Source organism: Drosophila suzukii, unplaced genomic scaffold (genome assembly GCF_043229965.1).
Source record: "Drosophila suzukii unplaced genomic scaffold, CBGP_Dsuzu_IsoJpt1.0 scf_16, whole genome shotgun sequence".
Lineage (NCBI taxonomy): Eukaryota > Metazoa > Arthropoda > Insecta > Diptera > Drosophilidae > Drosophila > Drosophila suzukii.
This window is the reverse complement of record NW_027255903.1, coordinates 497,801-522,043: the sequence shown is the minus strand read 5'-3', so window position 1 is coordinate 522,043 and position 24,243 is coordinate 497,801.

Genomic DNA, 24,243 nt, shown 5'->3' with positions numbered 1-24,243 from the left:
TGTATAGTTTCCGAGATCTCAGCGTTCATACGGACAGAAGGACATGGCTAGATCGACTCGGCTAGTGATCCTGATCAAGAAAATACATACTTTATGGGGTCGGAAACGCTTCCTTCTGCCAGTTACATACTTTCCGACGAATCTAGTATACCCTTTTACTCTACGAGTAACGTGTATAATTATTAACAAATTAAAGTGAATACCACAGATTGTATCAGAAGTACTATAGCCAACCAAGCAAATTTTGAGAATAGGGTATTAGACTTACTTAGAAACAGAGCAGAGCCTCTATCAATTTCAGATTTTGAAGACGAATATATGAATAGGTACGGCCTAGCTACGCAAAAAACAATAGTACTGTCTACAGTAAGAAACTGTAAAGTATTCTCTAAAGTAGACATACACCCAGTGCTAGGACATACATATAAATGTACTAAAAATTATGCACAAATAATACAAAAAAAAATTAAAACAAATAAATTCTTAGTATGGAATGGGAGCAATTAACTCTCCACATACGAGAATTAAAGGAAACATTTGACAAGTCTTACAAATGTATAAGCCAAAATAGGCCAATACATAAAGACAAAAGGCAAACATTCTTGTAGATTCTTTCAATACTGCAAGAACTTTAGTACATGAAAATAGGGCAGCGATAAATAAAACGAATTAGTCAAATTTATCTTAATTACTGATCAAATTACGTACAAATTTAATAACTGTCAAAAATAGGTATAATTTAATTATATCGATACCGACATTTTAAATACACCTTTGACAATAGATCAAGAAGATTCGAAGGTTTGGCTGTAGAAGTCATTAAATCCAAAATAATAGGATCTACACTTTACAAAGTACAGAACGAAACAACAATAAATTCAATAATAAAGAAATTGCAAGACACTATGGTCGGCAAAACATCCGACGTAGTCAAAGCGAAAATGGCGAAAACCAGCCAGAAAAGAAAGAAGGCCGAGAAATTTACATCAGAAATAGACAGCTTACGAAAGCTTCTTGAAGCTTCGTACATTGACGAAGGCGTACCAGCCGAACACGCTGACAAATTCAGCACAAAAGAAGCCATTACCACAATGGTTAAAAATTGTGAGCATGGCCGCCTAAAAACAATTTTAGAGGCAGGCAACTTCACAACTATGAATGAAGCCGTCACTAAGTACATACAATTCAGTACTGAAATGACAGGCAATGCAAATTTAATACTGTACACCCAAAGAGGAAACAACTATCGCGGTAACAACTTCCGAAACAATTACCGCGGTAGGGGCAATAGCCGAGGTAATTATCAGCATAATGGATATTACCAATATAATGCTTATAGCCAAAATAACGGTTATAACCGAAACTATAATAATCAGACCAACAACAATTATAGAGGTCGTGGTTATTATAGAGGAAACAACCCTGGTGGTAACACCAATAACAACAGATATAATAACAACAATTCAAATACGAATACCAACAGACAGAATAATAATAATAATAATAATACTGTCCGACAGGTACAAACCACGTCGGAAAACCAATAAAGACCCTTAAGGTAAAAAACCCAGTAAAGAATACGGGTCATACTTTTATCCTAACTTCAATCTTTTTGTTTCTCTTAAAAATGAACACACAAATAAATTATATACGTTATTAGTTGATACAGGTGCAGACATCTCTTTAATAAAAGAAACTTCGGACTCCTTTACCAATGTTGATTATAAAAATATTACCCAAATATCAGGTGTTGGTGAAGGAACAACCAACTCAAAGGGATTAATATCAATAGAACTTCTTTCAAGCAACTATGCTATACTGCATAATTTTCATATAGTAACAACAAATTTTCCTATACCATGTGATGGAATTATAGGCAAAGACTTTATGAAAAAATACAATTGTCAAATAGATTTAAAACCAGAAAACAATTGGCTCATACTGAGACCAAATAACCTCTATAATCCAATTCATATTCCAATAAACCATACACTAGAAAATAATTTGACAATTCTACCAGCAAGATCCGAAGTAGTCCGAAAAATTGCTATAAATTCAGCAACCAGGTATATATTAATACCAAATCACGAACAACAATTTTTCACCTCAGTTCAAGGAAATACTTAACGAATTATGCACGAAATACACAGATATATTCGAAAAGGAATCCAAATCGATATCAACTAATAATTTTTACAAACAAAAAATAAGAATGAAAGATGATGAACCGGTATACATAAAGAATTATAGAATTCCCCACAGTCAAAAAGACGAAGTAGAAAAACAAGTAGACAAATTAATTAAAGACAAAATAGTAGAGCCTTCAGTTTCTGAATACAACAGTTCATTATTAATCGTCCCGAAAAAATCATTACCAATTTGCGATTAATTGATTACCGTCAAATTAACAAACAATTTTTTTCAGATAAATTTCCTCTACTAAGAATAGACGATATTCTTGACCAATTAGGTATAGCTAAATACTTTTCATGTTTAGATCTGATGTCAGGATTTCATCAAATAGAACTCGAAGAAACGTCTAGAAACATAACGTCCTTTTCCACGAGCAATGGCTCCTATCGCTTCACGCAATTACCTTATGGTTTAAAAACAGCGCCCAATTCTTTCCAAAGAATGATGACAATTGCATTTTCAGGTATCGAACCTTCACAGGCATTCTTGTATATGGATTACCTAACTGTCATCGGTTGTTCAGAAAAACATATGATTAGGAAGCACAACCTTAAATTGCACCCAGAAAAGTGCACATTTTTCAGACATGAAGTGACCTTCCTTGGCCACAAGTGTACTGACAAAGGTATTTTGCCAGACAGTATACGATGTAATAGAAAAATACCCAGTCCCAACGGACGCAGCCAGCGCTAGAAGATTCGTTGCATTTTGCAATTATTACAGACGTTTTATTAAAAAAAATTCCGATTACTCACGACACAACTAGATTATGTAAAAAGAATGTTAAATTCGAATGGACAGATGAATGTCAAAACGCATTTGAATACCTTAAAATTCAATTGATGAAACCTACACTACTGCAATATCCAGATTTTAATAAAGAATTTTGTATAACAACAGATGCAAGCCAACAAGCGTGTGGAGCTGTTCTTACTCAAGATTACAATAACACACAGCTACCAGTAGCCTATGCATCAAGATCATTTACTAAAGGAGAAAGGAACCAAAATAGAACTGAACAAGAATTAGCAGCTATCCACTGGGCGATAAATCATTTTCGACCATATATTTATGGAAGACATTTCACAGTCAAGATAGGCCATTAACTTTCTTATTTTCAATGACAAATCCGAGCTCAAAACTAACGCGAATGAGATTAGACTTATAAGAATATGATTTTACTGTGGAATATCTTAAGGGAAAAGGCAATCAATCAAAAGGCAATAACAATCAGAGTATTCCCTAAACTGTTGAATTGCTGAAAAATTCAACAGAAAATTTCAGCAAATAAGGGAACGACCCTAAAAGTTCCCTGTTGAATTTTCAATTTTAAGATGTCTGCGGTTTGTCAGATTGTCAAATTGCCAGGCTGTGTTTACCAAAGATTATATTTTAAATTAAGGAATATGCCGAGAATAAGCCAAAAAACTAAACTATTAGAACTGCTAACAGGCAGAATCCTATCAGAAATCCTTTTTTGCATATTTTACACGATTGCAATTGCTCCATGTTAACAAGTGACCAGAGTTACCCTCTAACTTTTAGTCGAGGACAGCGACAACTCTGGTTTTCAGCAATTAAACAAAAAATTCAACAGCCCCAAGGCTGTTGAATTGCGGAAATTTTTGACAGTTCACTTTGTATGGGACAGCTGATTAAAAGCTGATCAAAATTCAACAATTCAGCAATTCAACAGTTTAGGGAATACCCATAATAAAAGACCTTAAAAATATTACGGCAAATATATTACAAGTCACTACAAGACAAAAACGTAGACAAAATTCCTGCGCAGGAAAAGATAAATTAGAATTGCCTAGGCAATCTCAAATAAAAGCTTCTAAGCCCAACATATATGAAATCATTAACAATGATGAAGTACGTAAGGTAGTGACGTTTTCCACGTTTTTTCAAACGTGGAACAAATATTACAGCAAGATCTGATGTTGGAGATTTGTATACTAATGGAACCCTTGGCATAGGTCAGTTTTTCCAAAGGCTTGAACTGCAGGCTGGTAAACAAAAAATTAACCAACTTAAAGTGGCACCAGGGGATAATATCTTTGAAAATATTTCAATAGATTAATTTAAAAAAATGGGCAACAAGATATTAAAATCATTAAGAGTAGCGCTACTCAGCCCGGTGACCCTAATAACAAATAATAATGAAAAAAAGCAATATTGTCTACATTACATGACGACCCTATTCAAGGAGGACATTCAGGTATAACAAAAACCTTGGCCAAGGTCAAAAGACACTATTATTGGAAAGGAATGATTAAAGACATAACCCAGTACATACGTAAATGTCCCAAATGCCAAATGTCGAAATGGTATTCGATAAGGTAATTGTGAATACGATCGGTCCACTGCCGAAATCAGATCAAGGAAATGAATATGCAGTCACCAAATAAAACTGCAAAAACAGTAGCAAAGGCTATATTGGAAGAATTTGTTCTAAAGTACGGTCCAATGAACCCGTTCATTACGATCATGGGAACAGAATACAAAAATTCCTTAATCGAGCACCTGTGCAAAAACTTAAATATTAAACATATAACATCGACAGCACACCATCATCAGACTGTCCAAAATGTGGAACGAAGCCACAGAACTTTTAATGAGCAGCTTTAAAGTAACTTCAACGCACTTTTTAAGGTTGCTTAACTTTCTTTAAATTCTCCATTGTTTATATTGAGAATTGGGACCCTATCTTGGCTTATATATGATCGACAAAACTTCCAAAGCTCACTCTCTCATTATGGGAGCAATCCATTCAAAACAAGGAAGAACGCTATAGTCGAGAACCTCGACTATCAGATACCCGTCACTCAGCTAATGGGGCCAAAGGGAAATGGAGATATGCAAGCAGCAAAGCGAGATTGAAATGCGCCACCTACCGGCGGTAGACATATTTAAGCGTTATGGGCGTTTGAGTGGGCTTTTATGGATCAATCGATAGGTATTGACGACACCAATACATTTCAGTTAAAATTTTTTACTTCGAATTTACCGAAACATTTTAATAGCGTAGATAGAATAGAACCGCTATATAATATAGATGACTACGCTAAAGAATCCAAGTTTAGACTAGAACAAGCATTTAAGAGAGCTAAATTAATGTTAGAATTTCATAAACAGAAACAAAAAATTAGCTATGACAGATTTAAAAATAGGAGATCAGGCTTTATTGAAAAATGAAGCAGGGCATAAGTTAGACTTTAAATATACTGGACCCTATTAGGTTGAAAGTATAGAAGAAAAAGATAACATAGTAATTTCAAATAATAAAAATAAGAAACAAACAGTACATAAGGATAGACTAAAAATTTTTAATTCCTAATCACTTTAATTCTCTTATATATATAATTAAGAACCATAATTATAATGGAAATACAATACAAACTATAAAAATAAAACAAAACAAGGAAGAACGCTATAGTCGAGTACCTCGACTATCAGATACCCGTTACTCAAAGGGAAATGGAGATATGCAAGCAACAAAGCGAAATTAAAATGCGCCACCTACCGGCGGTAGACAGATTTAAGCGTTATGGGCGTTAGAGTGGGCGTGGCAAAATTATTTTGGATCAATCGATAGGTATTGACGACACCAATACATTTCAGTTAAAATTTTTTATCTAGCATGCAACTTGTGGGCGTCACAGGTTTTCGCGGTTTGTGGGCGTTTAAGTGGGCGTGGCAAACTTTTTTTTAGGTCAATCGATAGGTATTGATGAGAACAATACATTTCAGTTAAAATTTTCTATCTAGCATCAAAACTGTAGGAGTTACAGTTTTGGGCGGTTTGTGGGCGTTAGAGTGGGCGTGGCAGTCTACTGAAACAAACTTGCGCTGCGTAAGAAGCTCAGGAATCTGTACGCCAAATCTCAATAGCCTAGCTCTCATAGTTTCCGAGATCTCAGCGTTCATCCGGACAGACAGACGGACAGACGGACAGACGGACAGACGGACAGACGGTCAGACGGACAGACGGACAGACGGACAGACGGACAGACGGACAGACGGACATGGCTAGATCGACTCGGCTAGTGATCCTGATCAAGAATATATATACTTTATGGGGTCGGAAACGCTTCCTTCTGCCTGTTACATACTTTCCGACGAATCTAGTATACCCTTTTACTCTACGAGTAACGGGTATAATAATTTCATTTTATTACGTTTAAAAAAAAAAAAAATATTCTTTAGAAAATAACTTCATTACATACATGTATCATTGTATCGAGTACCCACTCTACCGACACCAACATTGTGTTACAGCCGCTAAACTCATGCGGCCAGCCGAAATATGAATACGCCCAACTTATGGGAAGTGCTAGCGTCAGCATATTCCCATGGCCTGAGTGCAGACACATACAAGGCATACATATACACCTTCTCTCGAGCTCTCGGTGCTTCCAGCCCAAATACAACTGTGAGCATATACTTCGATATATACATGACGTCCACTGCCAATGTTTGCAGGCAGCGCAGCCGCGAATAGCTAGCTGTAAGTTATTCTCGATTTGACAAATATACAATAAAGATCTGACAGCGGCCGTTGGCCACGGAGTCTAAAACAATGCATTTTTCTCTACGGGCTCAACATGGATTATACTAACTACGAGGAGGACAATTAACACAACTAATATCAATCAATACAATGGATAATACTAAAGTAGTAATGTTAGGAGATTTTAATTCTCGAATTCCAAAAGCTTTTGCCGTTACTTATGTAAAGTATAGCTTGTAGTAGGTAATATAATTAAATATATAAATTGTAAAAATTGTAATAGGTTAGAAGAAATAATTAATTGTATATAGCATATTGTATATATATATTTTTATGGTATTATTAATTTATTTATTTCTACCTATCAAAGTATTTTTCAAAATTGTATATACATAAATATATATATAAGTGATAATAATTGCCCCCTCGTGGATTGTGACCTTGACGTGGTGTTGGGGAGACATGTTCGTGTAATGTCAACACCTTTTTATTATACGCCCTTCGCATAGAGTCCATCCGTTCGAAACGGTTGGGATTTTTGACAAATGTGAAACTCCGATTCCCACAGGGCACATCCACCATCTACCATCCGACAGCAGCTGTCAGATCAGCTGTGGCTAATAAAAACAAAAGCAAAAATTGTTAAAGTGGATTTTGCGAGACAAAAATGAACAATTTACCAAATATTTTGGCTGTTGTACAACAGTAAAATCTGAAGTTGAATCAGCTTTTATTGACAGCCAATTCAGAGGCGTGGAATGACGACGATTTGGATCTGTACGATAGCATTTTTTCTGCAAAAGAGCAAATGCCACGAATTGTGTGGATGCTGGTACGTGCTCTTAAATTGTATTGAAAATACTATTAGAGAACGCGATTTATATTAAACATAAGCAACACGGGACATTTTGGAAAAAGGATATTGTTCGTAACGAAGGTTACTCGGCTCGGTCTAGCAAGGTTGCGCAGCACGGGTCAAACGCACGCAACCCCCAACACAACGAAGTTGTAAGTTGTCAGCGAGCGGAACATACGATCAATGCAACTTATACGGGACAGCGACCAGGCGCACAGTAGCAGCACAATATAGTGCCGACGCTGCAAGTGTTGGACATTCGGCCAAGAATCAGAGGAAACAGCCCAGCAAGCAGCATACTGCTGACATTGCAACGTAGACGACCAGTCAACGAACCAGAAGTCAAACAAGGTCAACCCAAATACAGGTCAAGCCCTAACATGAGGCTTGACATAGCAAATCATTTATAGACCCAATCCGGGTCATAATAGTATTTAAGCTCTGATAACAGCTCAATAAAGTTAGTTACAAACCTAAACACCCACAAGACTCATTACTTCCATCACCAGGTGACCAGGTAACAACTCACCCTAGCACAGTTCTTCGATCGCCTGTGGTCCGGCACCGTACTACTCTAGTTACCTGTGTCGCGACGCAATCGTCCTGTTCTATCTAGTGTCCCCGTGCCAGCGACAAGTGTTCAGTACCCCCCTTGTCCCTCGGCGTGACCCCAACATACTGTTGATCCCCGGTTACACGAACATTCGATAACTCTCCCCATACAGTCCAATATCGCCTGTGGTCCGGCACCGTGCTACCCGTAGTCACCAGTGTCGCGATCATACTGTCCTACACAGCATCCCCGTGCCCGCGACGAGCGTTCATACCCCCATCGTCCCACGGCAAGTACATTGGTGCCCCCGACGTGATCCTTTACCAACAAAGGATCACACCTTCCACGTAGGCAACACACACGACGGTTTGCAAGGTAAGAAAACCTTACATAATCGCCTGTCAAGCCTATCTTAAGAACCGCAGTCGGCTATGAATTACTGAAGCCGGACCTGATAACAACCTGCACTATGTCGACTTTATTCATCCAGCAGACAAACCAAAACAGAATCGATTTACACAATCGACTGTTAGACGACCAAAACGAGCTGCAAGGAAAAATACAACAGCTCATTAAGAACTATGGCAAGGATTCTGTCGACCGACGCCTCCGCCGGTAGATTAGAACAACTAAGGGAGCTCTGGCAACAATTTTGTGATCTGGATGAAGAGGTCCAGCAAGCGGCATTACCCACTGGAAGCGAGTACTCTTCACGACTAGTGGCACTTAAGGAGCTGGTCGAGAAATATCAGAAAATCTTCCTGGACAACATACCGACTGGAGCGGACTACCTAAGGCCCCCAGACGAACTTCGGCCAACATCAATATCACAACAGGAAATCAAGTCAAAGGAGACTCCGCAATTGACTCGGTGATCCGACAGTTGCAGAGAGGATGCAACGAATTTGAATCATCATTAACATGAGCCTAGAACACTCCAACCGTTACCCCATCCCTTCAAAGGCATCTGGATCTCCATTGAGCGCTATTGAGGGAAGTCCACGACGAATTGAACAGCACTCACGATTGGTAAGACCCGGACTTATCGAGTTGGGGACGGACAAGTCAACCCTACAAGAAACCAGTCTTGGTTGAATTGTGTACGGCGCATCTACGCGAAGATTGCCAGCAGCCGTAGCAGGAAATATCACGACAAAAACGGGAGCATCCGATACCAGCCCTGGAAAAATGTTGGAAGCTAGATACGTTTAACACCGAGGTACCTGCGATGACAATCTATGAGAGACTTTGTGAGGAACACTTTCTAGCAAACGTCAAATTCTGCCTGGATCAACGACTAATGGTAAGGCTGTCGTTCGCAGAAAATCCAAGGGTATTAGGAAAAACATTAGCTTTGGCTCAAGGGAGACTTTCCAGTCTAGAACGTCGGTTAAAATGGGATCCGACAATGCTAGAGGGATACGTGAACTTAATGGATGAGTATGAAAGTTTGAATCACATGGCGGAGGTACAGCTTTCCAGTGTACCAAGGAATCATTACTTCATTCCCCACCATTGCGTCCAAACCGTAAAACCAGACAGCTTCACCACAAAATTAAGAGTGGCTTTTGACGCTTCGGCGCCTAGCTCAACAGGAAAGAGGTTTAACAACATCCTAAGGGTCGGGCCGAAGGTTCAGAGTGATTTGCTATCAATTTTGTTACGGTTTCGAACTCACCGGTTCGTGATCACAGCAGACGTGGAAAAAATGTACCGAAAAATCTGGGTTCATCCTGAAGACAAAGGTTATCAACTCATAGTATGGCGAAGAAACCCACTAGAAAAAATGCGTTGTTTTCATTTTAACACATTTACATACCGGACTGCATGTGCGCCCTACTTAGCAACAAAATGTTTACAACATTTGGCACAGGGAGCGCCGGCAAGCCAGCAGCTAGGCGCAGACGCCATTCAACAAAACTTCTATGTTTACGTTTGCTTATCTATATAGGGACTGTCACAAAACGAGTTGTGTGCTCTGAATTAGCAAAAATATTTGGTGCACTAGGGCTACTATGCCCTATAACGACAGCAGCAAAAATATTAATGCAGCAACTATGGCAAAAATCGTTAGGCTGGGATACTGAATTGGGCAAGGAAGACACAACCCACTGGCAGGCTTTTCGAAATGATAGTCAGGTATTGGTTACCATTGAGCTCGCCAGGCATCCGCTTTTACCGGCAGAACCAGCAGCCATTCAACTGCACATATTTTCTGATGCGTCAGAAGTCGCTTATGTAACGGCTGCTTATCTTCGTACGGTCACTTCCACCGGTACAGTAGTAAGTAGCCTGCTATGCGCAAAATCGCGAGTGCCACCCTTGGCAAAACAAACATTGTCTAGACTAGAATTGTGTGCAGCTGTGATAGGAGCTGAGCAAGCAGAAAGAATCCAAGGGGATCTAAGGGTAAGGATCGATAACGTTCAATATTGAACGGACTCGACAATAGTTTTAGCATGGTTAAACGCAACACAATCATCGTTGTACTAGTTCGTGGCAAACCGAATTGCTCGGACTCACTAACTTACAAATCCGGTTCAATGGGTGCATGTAGCATCGGAAGACAACCCAGCAGACCTTGCTACAAGAGGGTGTTCAGCAACACAGCTTAAACGAAAGGAGTTGTGGTTTAATAGTCCGCAATTTCTGACAACGAACCAAGAAGCCTGGAAACAACAAACTAAGCACGTGCTGAGCACGAAGGACCAAGAACAACGGACTATATCCAATCATGTCCTGAGTCTAATCAAAATCGATGAATGGACCACTGCAATCTGTCACCACGGGTGATTTGACATGCTGGTAGGAATATAGCGACAGATACAAGGAATAGCATTCCAGCCTACTATAACTCAGTTGCAGAAAGACGGTTGTGTGGCAGTATCAGATCCTTACCAGTCGTTAGACTCGTTTCTGGACAATACCATGGTGCTGCGAGTGGAAGGGCGGCTACAAAATTCAAGTCTAGCATTCGATGAAAGATATCCTATGTTGCTTCCAGCAGCTCATGAAGTAACGCTGCTCGTATTTGAGAACAATCATCGGCAGTTTAAGCATTGTGGCCCTCAGGCACTGTTGGCAAACACGCGACGACAATTCTGGACGATCAAGGGAAAACAGCTCGCATTGACCACAGTACGACGCAGCATCACCTGCTGCCGAGCTCGGCCAAGATTGTTAAATCAGATCATGAGTCCGCTACCAACAGATCGGGTACGAATTGCAAGACCGTTTAATATTAGCGGGGTGGATTATTTCGGACCATTATTTGTGCATTACAAAATCCGAGAAAAGAACTCCCATAAGGTCTAATTAGCCATTTTTTGTTGTTTCACCACCAAGGCAGTATATTTAGAAGTTGTATCGGGTCTAACCACTCAAGCGTTCTTGGCAGCACTTAAAAGATTGAATGGAAGGAGAAGAGTCACAAGGAGCATCTATTGTGACAACGCCACGAATTTTGTCGAGGCGAAAAACGAGTTGTGAGAGTTAAAAACTACGATATATTCGGATAAGGCTCGGGATACAATTACAAATCATGCTCGCAACTAGGAACGGAGTTCCATTTTATTTCACCACGGGCACCTCATTTTGGAGGACTGTGGGAAGCGGCAGCGAAATCAGCAAAACATTTATTGATCCGCACGGTGTCAACGGCAGATTTGACATATGAAGAATTAGAAATAGTTGTTATCGACATAGAGGCAATATTGAACTCACGGCCTCTCACTCTCATTTCTTCAAGCCCACGCGATCTGCATTGACTCCAGGACACTTCTTGATCGGAGGACCACTAACCGCATCTCCCGACATTCATAACATTGAGGTACGATCTGGGCTAGTGACAAGATGGAAACAAGTAGGCAAGGTCAGACACGATTATTGGAAAAGACGAGTACCTGCAGGAATTACAAAACCGATCAAAATGTACAAGGGAACAAAAGACGGTTGAGGTAGAAGACCTTGTGGTGATAATGGAGGACAATATGCCGCCGTTGCAGTGGCCACTAGTGAGAATAGTGACGGTAAACGCAGGAAAGGACGGCGCAATCCGAGTCGTCAACGTCCGGACCTCAGCAGGAGAATGCACGAGAGCAATTCATCGTCTGGCGATCTTACCACTAGACACCCAAGAGGTACCCGAAGATGTGAAGGAAAATGTCAGAAGGTTGCTACGAGTATGTGCCAACACCACCCAAGCCGTCCCGATCATGGCAGAACCTCCAGTAAAGGTGGCTTCATTTCCAGATAACACGGGAACATATGTGGAATCAAGCAAGAGAATAGCTCTGACGTCAGCAGAATGGAGAATCATATGATATTTTGATCTACGGTTATTATCGCAAGAAATCTCTGCATTCAAAAAGAACATCAAGCAACTATCAACCTGGTTTCTCCGAAGCGGATCCTGTCCAACAATAATACATTTGCTGAACAAGAGGCAAACAGCTGTTCGATCATTATAGACAGCGGAGAGAAGCGTTGAATCTGGTAGGAAATGTCGCCAACGAACTATTTGGAGTACTACTCTCGCAATATGCGCAGAATATGGGGGACGTCATTCGCAGGATCCAAGCAAAGGAATTGTACAACACACATCTGCTAAAAAATCAGACTTTTATTCAAGATAGCACAATAAAAGTGATGAGAACAAGTAATGATGAAATGGAACGCAGGATAAGCCACATGGAAACTAACATCACAGACCTTGAGCCAAGTCCAGGAGACAACTAAAATATTTCTCAAATATATTTTCAATTCCAATTGTGTGTAAAATATAACTCAGCCACAGTAAAAAATTCCCGATTATACAATTTTTCCTTAAGATTTGCACTCTTTAGTTTTTACTGTGTTCCGGCTGCGTGTTTATATTTACATAAGTATTCTGTATTCTAAGTACTTTTTCTTATACGGTCCACTCCAACTACTTTTCTAGACCTACAAATATGGCTAAATTATTTCTAAAACAAAAAAAAATACAATATCCAGAAATTTACTCTAGCAAATCGTCTGCAATTTAGTTCTGCAGGTGACAAACAAACGCACCAACAAACAAACATAAGCGAAGTCTTTACAACAAATGTTCATATGTACGGTGTACATACATTCGAATATCGATATTTTCGTCAGTGCACAGTGGGTCAAGAGCTCACAAAAAATGTTCCTCCCAAAACAAGCGAAGTTAAAGTCCGTAATTCTTAACATAAATCCGACCATCCGATATAATACATATTTATCGACTCTACCTATCCGACAGTGTGACCGTATATATTTAGAATCTTGATTGGTTCCTAAATTCCAATTTGATTCCAATCCGCTTCCTTACTTCTGAATTAAAATTCGAAATTATTTTACGACATGGCAAAATCAGTAAAATCCGCTTTTACCCGATTTATGACCACAGCTGACTCTCTGATCCACTTGAAGGCCACTGTGAACGCTCCTGGTGCTCCAAACCCAACGTTATCCGCCTGTAAAATCCGACGCGATCACTTCAATTCCTTGTGGCAAACGGTAAAGGCAGCATGCGACATATGCTCCGACTGCATTATAGCTGCAGGCGAGAGCGCCGCAGACACGAAGTTCATACTAAAGTCCAAGTATTACCCAACATACTCCACTTATGAAATATTTGCCGCGCAGCTCATGGAACAAGTTCAAAAAGGCTCCTCCCAATTACCTCAGCTTTAGTAACTCCGTCTTATGGCTGTCGGCTCCCTCCTATCGACAGCGATTATCTTCGTTGGCCGACTTTCCGGGCCCTTTTCACGGCACTATACATAGACGAAGCTCATTCCATAGTTTCGAGATCCCCACTCACCAAAGATGGCTTTCGCTCAGCCTGGAAAAACCTAACTGAGCGTTTCGAAAATAAGCGATGGAAGGTGAACAGTCACATGAAAACACTTTTCAATGAGCAATGCATTGTACAGGAGTCGGGAGCAGCTTTAAAGTAACTTCAACGCACTTTTTAAGGTTGCTTAACTTTCTTTAAATTCTCCATTGTTTATATTGAGAATTGGGACCCTATCTTGGCTTATATATGATCGACAAAACTTCCAAAGCTCACTCTCTCATTATGGGAGCAATCCATTCAAAACAAGGAAGAACGCTATAGTCGAGAACCTCGACTACCAGATACCCGTTACTCAGCTAATGGGGCCAAAGGGAAATAGAGATATGCAAGCAGCAAAGCGAGATTGAAATGCGCCACCTACCGGCGGTAGACATATTTAAGCGTTATGGGCGTTTGAGTGGGCTTTTATGGATCAATCGATAGGTATTGACGACACCAATACATTTCAGTTAAAATTTTTTATCTAGCATGAAAATTGTGGGCGCCACAGGCTTGGGCGGTTTGTGGGCGTTAGAGTGGGCGTGGCAAACTGTTTTTTGGATCCATCTATAGGTATTGACGAGAACAATACATTTCAGTTTAAATTTTAACTCTAGCATCAAAACTGTAGGAGCCACAGTTTTGGGCGGTTTGTGGGCGTTAGAGTGGGCGTGGCACTTTGCTGAAACAAACTTGCGCTGCGCAGGAATCTCAGAAATCTGCATGCCTAATCCCAGTATTGTAGCTTGTATAGTTTCCGAGATCTCAGCGTTCATACGGACAGAAGGACATGGCTAGATCGACTCGGCTAGTGATCCTGATCAAGAAAATACATACTTTATGGGGTCGGAAACGCTTCCTTCTGCCAGTTACATACTTTCCGACGAATCTAGTATACCCTTTTACTCTACGAGTAACGTGTATAATTATTAACAAATTAAAGTGAATACCACAGATTGTATCAGAAGTACTATAGCCAACCAAGCAAATTTTGAGAATAGGGTATTAGACTTACTTAGAAACAGAGCAGAGCCTCTATCAATTTCAGATTTTGAAGACGAATAGCTAGCTACGCAAAAAACAATAGTACTGTCTACAGTAAGAAACTGTAAAGTATTCTCTGAAGTAGACATACACCCAGTGCTAGGACATACATATAAATGTACTAAAAATTATGCACAAATAATACAAAAAAAAATTAAAACAAATAAATTCTTAGTATGGAATGGGAGCAATTAACTCTCCACATACGAGAATTAAAGGACACATTTGACAAGTCTTACAAATGTATAAGCCAAAATAGGCCAATACATAAAGACAAAAGGCAAACATTCTTGTAGATTCTTTCAATACTGCAAGAACTTTAGTACATGAAAATAGGGCAGCGATAAATAAAACGAATTAGTCAAATTTATCTTAATTACTGATCAAATTACGTACAAATTTAATAACTGTCAAAAATAGGTATAATTTAATTATATCGATACCGACATTTTAAATACACCTTTGACAATAGATCAAGAAGATTCGAAGATTTGGCTGTAGAAGTCATTAAATCCAAAATAATAGGATCTACACTTTACAAAGTACAGAACGAAACAACAATAAATTCAATAATAAAGAAATTGCAAGACACTATGGTCGGCAAAACATCCGACGTAGTCAAAGCGAAAATGGCGAAAACCAGCCAGAAAAGAAAGAAGGCCGAGAAATTTACATCAGAAATAGACAGCTTACGAAAGCTTCTTGAAGCTTCGTACATTGACGAAGGCGTACCAGCCAAACACGCTGACAAATTCAGCACAAAAGAAGCCATTACCACAATGGTTAAAAATTGTGAGCATGGCCGCCTAAAAACAATTTTAGAGGCAGGCAACTTCACAACTATGAATGAAGCCGTCACTAAGTACATACAATGCAGTACTGAAATGACAGGCAATGCAAATTTAATACTGTACACCCAAAGAGGAAACAACTATCGCGGTAACAACTTCCGAAACAATTACCGCGGTAGGGGCAATAGCCGAGGTAATTATCAGCATAATGGATATTACCAATATAATGCTTATAACCAAAATAACGGTTATAACCGAAACTATAATAATCAGACCAACAACAATTATAGAGGTCGTGGTTATTATAGAGGAAACAACCCTGGTGGTCACACCAATAACAACAGATATAATAACAACAATTCAAATACGAATACCAACAGACAGAATAATAATAATAATAATAATACTGTCCGACAGGTACAAACCACGTCGGAAAACCAATAAAGACCCTTAAGGTAAAAAACCCAGTAAAGAATACGGGTCATACTTTTAATCTTAACTTCAATCTTTTTGTTTCTCTTAAAAATGAACACACATATAAATTATATACGTTATTAGTTGATACAGGTGCAGACATCTCTTTAATAAAAGAAACTTCGGACTCCTTTACCAATGTTGATTATAAAAATATTACCCAAATATCAGGTGTTGGTGAAGGAACAACCAACTCAAAGGGATTAATATCAATAGAACTTCTTTCAAGCAACTATGCTATACTGCATAATTTTCATATAGTAACAACAAATTTTCCTATACCATGTGATGGAATTATAGGCAAAGACTTTATGAAAAAATACAATTGTCAAATAGATTTAAAACCAGAAAACAATTGGCTCATACTGAGACCAGATAACCTCTATAATCCAATTCATATTCCAATAAACCATACACTAGAAAATAATTTGACAATTCTACCAGCAAGATCCGAAGTAGTCCGAAAAATTGCTATAAATTCAGCAACCAGGTATATATTAATACCAAATCACGAACAACAATTTTTCACCTCAGTTCAAGGAAATACTTAACGAATTATGTACGAAATACACAGATATATTCGAAAAGGAATCCAAATCGATATCAACTAATAATTTTTACAAACAAAAAATAAGAATGAAAGATGATGAACCGGTATACATAAAGAATTATAGAATTCCCCACAGTCAAAAAGACGAAGTAGAAAAACAAGTAGACAAATTAATTAAAGACAAAATAGTAGAGCCTTCAGTTTCTGAATACAACAGTTCATTATTAATCGTCCCGAAAAAATCATTACCAATTTGCGATTAATTGATTACCGTCAAATTAACAAACAATTTTTTTCAGATAAATTTCCTCTACTAAGAATAGACGATATTCTTGACCAATTAGGTATAGCTAAATACTTTTCATGTTTAGATCTGATGTCAGGATTTCATCAAATAGAACTCGAAGAAACGTCTAGAAACATAACGTCCTTTTCCACGAGCAATGGCTCCTATCGCTTCACGCAATTACCTTATGGTTTAAAAACAGCGCCCAATTCTTTCCAAAGAATGATGACAATTGCATTTTCAGGTATCGAACCTTCACAGGCATTCTTGTATATGGATTACCTAACTGTCATCGGTTGTTCAGAAAAACATATGATTAGGAAGCACAACCTTAAATTGCACCCAGAAAAGTGCACATTTTTCAGACATGAAATGACCTTCCTTGGCCACAAGTGTACTGACAAAGGTATTTTGCCAGACAGTATACGATGTAATAGAAAAATACCCAGTCCCAACGGACGCAGCCAGCGCTAGAAGATTCGTTGCATTTTGCAATTATTACAGACGTTTTATTAAAAAAAATTCCGATTACTCACGACACATAACTAGATTATGTAAAAAAAATGTTAAATTCGAATGGACAGATGAATGTCAAAACGCATTTGAATACCTTAAAATTCAATTGATGAAACCTACACTACTGCAATATCCAGATTTTAATAAAGAATTTTGTATAACAACAGATGCAAGCAAACAAGCGTGTGGAGGGAGCTGTTCTTACTCAAGATTACAATAACACACAGCTACCAGTAGCCTATGCATCAAGATCATTTACTAAAGGAGAAAGGAACCAAAATACAACTGAACAAGAATTAGCAGCTATCCACTGGGCGATAAATCATTTTCGACCATATATTTATGGAAGACATTTCACAGTCAAGATAGGCCATTAACTTTCTTATTTTCAATGACAAATCCGAGCTCAAAACTAACGCGAATGAGATTAGACTTATAAGAATATGATTTTACTGTGGAATATCTTAAGGGAAAAGACAATCATATAGCCGACGCGCTCTCTAGAATAACAATCAGAGTATTCCCTAAACTGTTGAATTGCTGAAAAATTCAACAGAAAATTTCAGCAAATAAGGGAACGACCCTAAAAGTTCCCTGTTGAATTTTCAATTTTAAGATGTCTGCGGTTTGTCAGATTGTCAAATTGCCAGGCTGTGTTTACCAAAGATTATATTTTAAATTAAGGAATATGCCGAGAATAAGCCAAAAAACTAAACTATTAGAACTGCTAACAGGCAGAATCCTATCAGAAATCCTTTTTTGCATATTTTACACGATTGCAATTGCTCCATGTTAACAAGTGACCAGAGTTACCCTCTAACTTTTAGTCGAGGACAGCGACAACTCTGGTTTTCAGCAATTAAACAAAATTTTCAACAGCCCCGAGGCTGTTGAATTGCGGAAATTTTTGACAGTTCACTTTGTATGGGACAGCTGATTAAAAGCTGATCAAAATTCAACAATTCAGCAATTCAACAGTTTAGGGAATACCCAGAATAAAAGACCTTAAAAATATTACGGCAAATATATTACAAGACAAAAACGTAAACAAAATTCCTGCGCAGGAAAAGATAAATTAGAATTGCCTAGGCAATCTCAAATAAAAGCTTCTAAGCCCAACATATATGAAATCATTAACAATGATGAAGTACGTAAGGTAGTGACGTTTTCCGCGTTTTTTCAAACGTGGAACAAATATTACAGCAAGATCTGATGTTGGAGATTTGTATACTAATGGAACCCTTGGCTTAGGTCAGTTTTTCCAAAGGCTTGAACTGCAGGCTGGTAAACAAAAAATTAACCAACTTAAAGTGGCACCAGGGGATAATATCTTTGAAAATATTTCAATAGATTAATTTAAAAAAATGGGCAACAAGATATTAAAATCATTAAGAGTAGCGCTACTCAGCCCGGTGACCCTAATAACAAATAATAATGAAAAAAAGCAATATTGTCTACATTACATGACGACCCTATTCAAGGAGGACATTCAGGTATAACAAAAACCTTGGCCAAGGTCAAAAGACACTATTATTGGAAAGGAATGATTAAAGACATAACCCAGTACATACGTAAATGTCCCAAATGCCAAATGTCGAAATGGTATTCGATAAGGTAATTGTGAATACGATCGGTCCACTGCCGAAATCAGATCAAGGAAATGAATATGCAGTCACCAAATAAAACTGCAAAAACAGTAGCAAAGGCTATATTGGAAGAATTTGTTCTAAAGTACGGTCCAATGAACCCGTTCATTACGATCATGGGAACAGAATACAAAAATTCCTTAATCGAGCACCTGTGCAAAAACTTAAATAATAAACATATAACATCGACAGCACACCATCATCAGACTGTCCAAACTGTGGAACGAAGCCACAGAACTTTTAATGAATTTATACGTACATACATCTCAACTGATTAAACGGATTGGGATGTATGGCTAAAATATTTTGTTTACTGCTTCAACACGACACCGTCTATGGCACATGATTATTGTCCATATGAGTTAGTATTTGGTAGAACTTCGAATTTACCAAAACATTTTAATAGCGTAGATTGAATAGAACCGCTATATAATATAGATGACTACGCTAAAGAATCCAAGTTTAGACTAGAACAAGCATTTAAGAGAGCTAAATTAATGTTAGAATTTCATAAACAGAAACAAAAAACAAGGGAGAACGCTATAGTCGAGTACCTCGACTATCAGATACCCGTTACTCAGCTAAATGGAGATATGCAAGCAGCAAAGCGAGATTAAAATGCGCCACCTACCGGCGGTATACAGATTTAAGCGTTATGGGCGTTAGAGTGGGCGTGGCAAATTTTTTTTTGGATCAATCGATAGGTATTGACGAGACCAATACATTTCAGTTAAAAATTTTTATCTAGCATGAAAATTGTGGGCGTCACAGGGTTTTGCGGTTTGTGGGCGTTAAAGTGGGCGTGGCAAACTTTTTTTTGCGTCAATCGATAGGTATTGATGAGAACATTACATTTCAGTTAAAATTTTCTAGTACATGAAAATAGGGCAGCGATAAATAAAACGAATTAGTCAAATTTATCTTAATTACTGATCAAATTACGTACAAATTTAATAACTGTCAAAAATAGGTATAATTTAATTATATCGATACCGACATTTTAAATACACCTTTGACAATAGATCAAGAAGATTCGAAGATTTGGCTGTAGAAGTCATTAAATCCAAAATAATAGGATCTACACTTTACAAAGTACAGAACGAAACAACAATAAATTCAATAATAAAGAAATTGCAAGACACTATGGTCGGCAAAACATCCGACGTAGTCAAAGCGAAAATGGCGAAAACCAGCCAGAAAAGAAAGAAGGCCGAGAAATTTACATCAGAAATAGACAGCTTACGAAAGCTTCTTGAAGCTTCGTACATTGACGAAGGCGTACCAGCCGAACACGCTGACAAATTCAGCACAAAAGAAGCCATTACCACAATGGTTAAAAATTGGGAGCATGGCCGCCTAAAAACAATTTTAGAGGCAGGCAACTTCACAACTATGAATGAAGCCGTCACTAAGTACATACAATGCAGTACTGAAATGACAGGCAATGCAAATTTAATACTGTACACCCAAAGAGGAAAGAACTATCGCGGTAACAACTTCCGAAACAATTACCGCGGTAGGGGCAATAGCCGAGGTAATTATCAGCATAATGGATATTACCAATATAATGCTTATAACCAAAATAACGGTTATAACCGAAACTATAATAATCAGACCAACAACAATTATAGAGGTCGTGGTTATTATAGAGGAAACAACCCTGGTGGTCACACCAATAACAACAGATATAATAACAACAATTCAAATACGAATACCAACAGACAGAATAATAATAATAATAATAATACTGTCCGACAGGTACAAACCACGTCGGAAAACCAATAAAGACCCTTAAGGTAAAAAACCCAGTAAAGAATACGGGTCATACTTTTAATCTTAACTTCAATCTTTTTGTTTCTCTTAAAAATGAACACACAAATAAATTATATACGTTATTAGTTGATACAGGTGCAGACATCTCTTTAATAAAAGAAACTTCGGACTCCTTTACCAATGTTGATTATAAAAATATTACCCAAATATCAGGTGTTGGTGAAGGAACAACCAACTCAAAGGGATTAATATCAATAGAACTTCTTTCAAGCAACTATGCTATACTGCATAATTTTCATATAGTAACAACAAATTTTCCTATACCATGTGATGGAATTATAGGCAAAGACTTTATGAAAAAATACAATTGTCAAATAGATTTAAAACCAGAAAACAATTGGCTCATACTGAGACCAGATAACCTCTATAATCCAATTCATATTCCAATAAACCATACACTAGAAAATAATTTGACAATTCTACCAGCAAGATCCGAAGTAGTCCGAAAAATTGCTATAAATTCAGCAACCAGGTATATATTAATACCAAATCACGAACAACAATTTTTCACCTCAGTTCAAGGAAATACTTAACGAATTATGTACGAAATACACAGATATATTCGAAAAGGAATCCAAATCGATATCAACTAATAATTTTTACAAACAAAAAATAAGAATGAAAGATGATGAACCGGTATACATAAAGAATTATAGAATTCCCCACAGTCAAAAAGACGAAGTAGAAAAACAAGTAGACAAATTAATTAAAGACAAAATAGTAGAGCCTTCAGTTTCTGAATACAACAGTTCATTATTAATCGTCCCGAAAAAATCATTACCAATTTGCGATTAATTGATTACCGTCAAATTAACAAACAATTTTTTTCAGATAAATTTCCTCTACTAAGAATAGACGATATTCTTGACCAATTAGGTATAGCTAAATACTTTTCATGTTTAGATCTGATGTCAGGATTTCATCAAATAGAACTCGAAGAAACGTCTAGAAACATAACGTCCTTTTCCACGAGCAATGGCTCCTATCGCTTCACGCAATTACCTTATGGTTTAAAAACAGCGCCCAATTCTTTCCAAAGAATGATGACAATTGCATTTTCAGGTATCGAACCTTCACAGGCATTCTTGTATATGGATTACCTAACTGTCATCGGTTGTTCAGAAAAACATATGATTAGGAAGCACAACCTTAAATTGCACCCAGAAAAGTGCACATTTTTCAGACATGAAGTGACCTTCCTTGGCCACAAGTGTACTGACAAAGGTATTTTGCCAGACAGTATACGATGTAATAGAAAAATACCCAGTCCCAACGGACGCAGCCAGCGCTAGAAGATTCGTTGCATTTTGCAATTATTACAGACGTTTTATTAAAAAAAATTCCGATTACTCACGACACATAACTAGATTATGTAAAAAAAATGTTAAATTCGAATGGACAGATGAATGTCAAAACGCATTTGAATACCTTAAAATTCAATTGATGAAACCTACACTACTGCAATATCCAGATTTTAATAAAGAATTTTGTATAACAACAGATGCAAGCAAACAAGCGTGTGGAGGGAGCTGTTCTTACTCAAGATTACAATAACACACAGCTACCAGTAGCCTATGCATCAAGATCATTTACTAAAGGAGAAAAGAACCAAAATACAACTGAACAAGAATTAGCAGCTATCCACTGGGCGATAAATCATTTTCGACCATATATTTATGGAAGACATTTCACAGTCAAGATAGGCCATTAACTTTCTTATTTTCAATGACAAATCCGAGCTCAAAACTAACGCGAATGAGATTAGACTTATAAGAATATGATTTTACTGTGGAATATCTTAAGGGAAAAGACAATCATATAGCCGACGCGCTCTCTAGAATAACAATCAGAGTATTCCCTAAACTGTTGAATTGCTGAAAAATTCAACAGAAAATTTCAGCAAATAAGGGAACGACCCTAAAAGTTCCCTGTTGAATTTTCAATTTTAAGATGTCTGCGGTTTGTCAGATTGTCAAATTGCCAGGCTGTGTTTACCAAAGATTATATTTTAAATTAAGGAATATGCCGAGAATAAGCCAAAAAACTAAACTATTAGAACTGCTAACAGGCAGAATCCTATCAGAAATCCTTTTTTGCATATTTTACACGATTGCAATTGCTCCATGTTAACAAGTGACCAGAGTTACCCTCTAACTTTTAGTCGAGGACAGCGACAACTCTGGTTTTCAGCAATTAAACAAAATTTTCAACAGCCCCGAGGCTGTTGAATTGCGGAAATTTTTGACAGTTCACTTTGTATGGGACAGCTGATTAAAAGCTGATCAAAATTCAACAATTCAGCAATTCAACAGTTTAGGGAATACCCAGAATAAAAGACCTTAAAAATATTACGGCAAATATATTACAAGACAAAAACGTAAACAAAATTCCTGCGCAGGAAAAGATAAATTAGAATTGCCTAGGCAATCTCAAATAAAAGCTTCTAAGCCCAACATATATGAAATCATTAACAATGATGAAGTACGTAAGGTAGTGACGTTTTCCGCGTTTTTTCAAACGTGGAACAAATATTACAGCAAGATCTGATGTTGGAGATTTGTATACTAATGGAACCCTTGGCTTAGGTCAGTTTTTCCAAAGGCTTGAACTGCAGGCTGGTAAACAAAAAATTAACCAACTTAAAGTGGCACCAGGGGATAATATCTTTGAAAATATTTCAATAGATTAATTTAAAAAAATGGGCAACAAGATATTAAAATCATTAAGAGTAGCGCTACTCAGCCCGGTGACCCTAATAACAAATAATAATGAAAAAAAGCAATATTGTCTACATTACATGACGACCCTATTCAAGGAGGACATTCAGGTATAACAAAAACCTTGGCCAAGGTCAAAAGACACTATTATTGGAAAGGAATGATTAAAGACATAACCCAGTAAATACGTAAATGTCCCAAATGCCAAATGTCGAAATGGTATTCGATAAGGTAATTGTGAATACGATCGGTCCACTGCCGAAATCAGATCAAGGAAATGAATATGCAGTCACCAAATAAAACTGCAAAAACAGTAGCAAAGGCTATATTGGAAGAATTTGTTCTAAAGTACGGTCCAATGAACCCGTTCATTACGATCATGGGAACAGAATACAAAAATTCCTTAATCGAGCACCTGTGCAAAAACTTAAA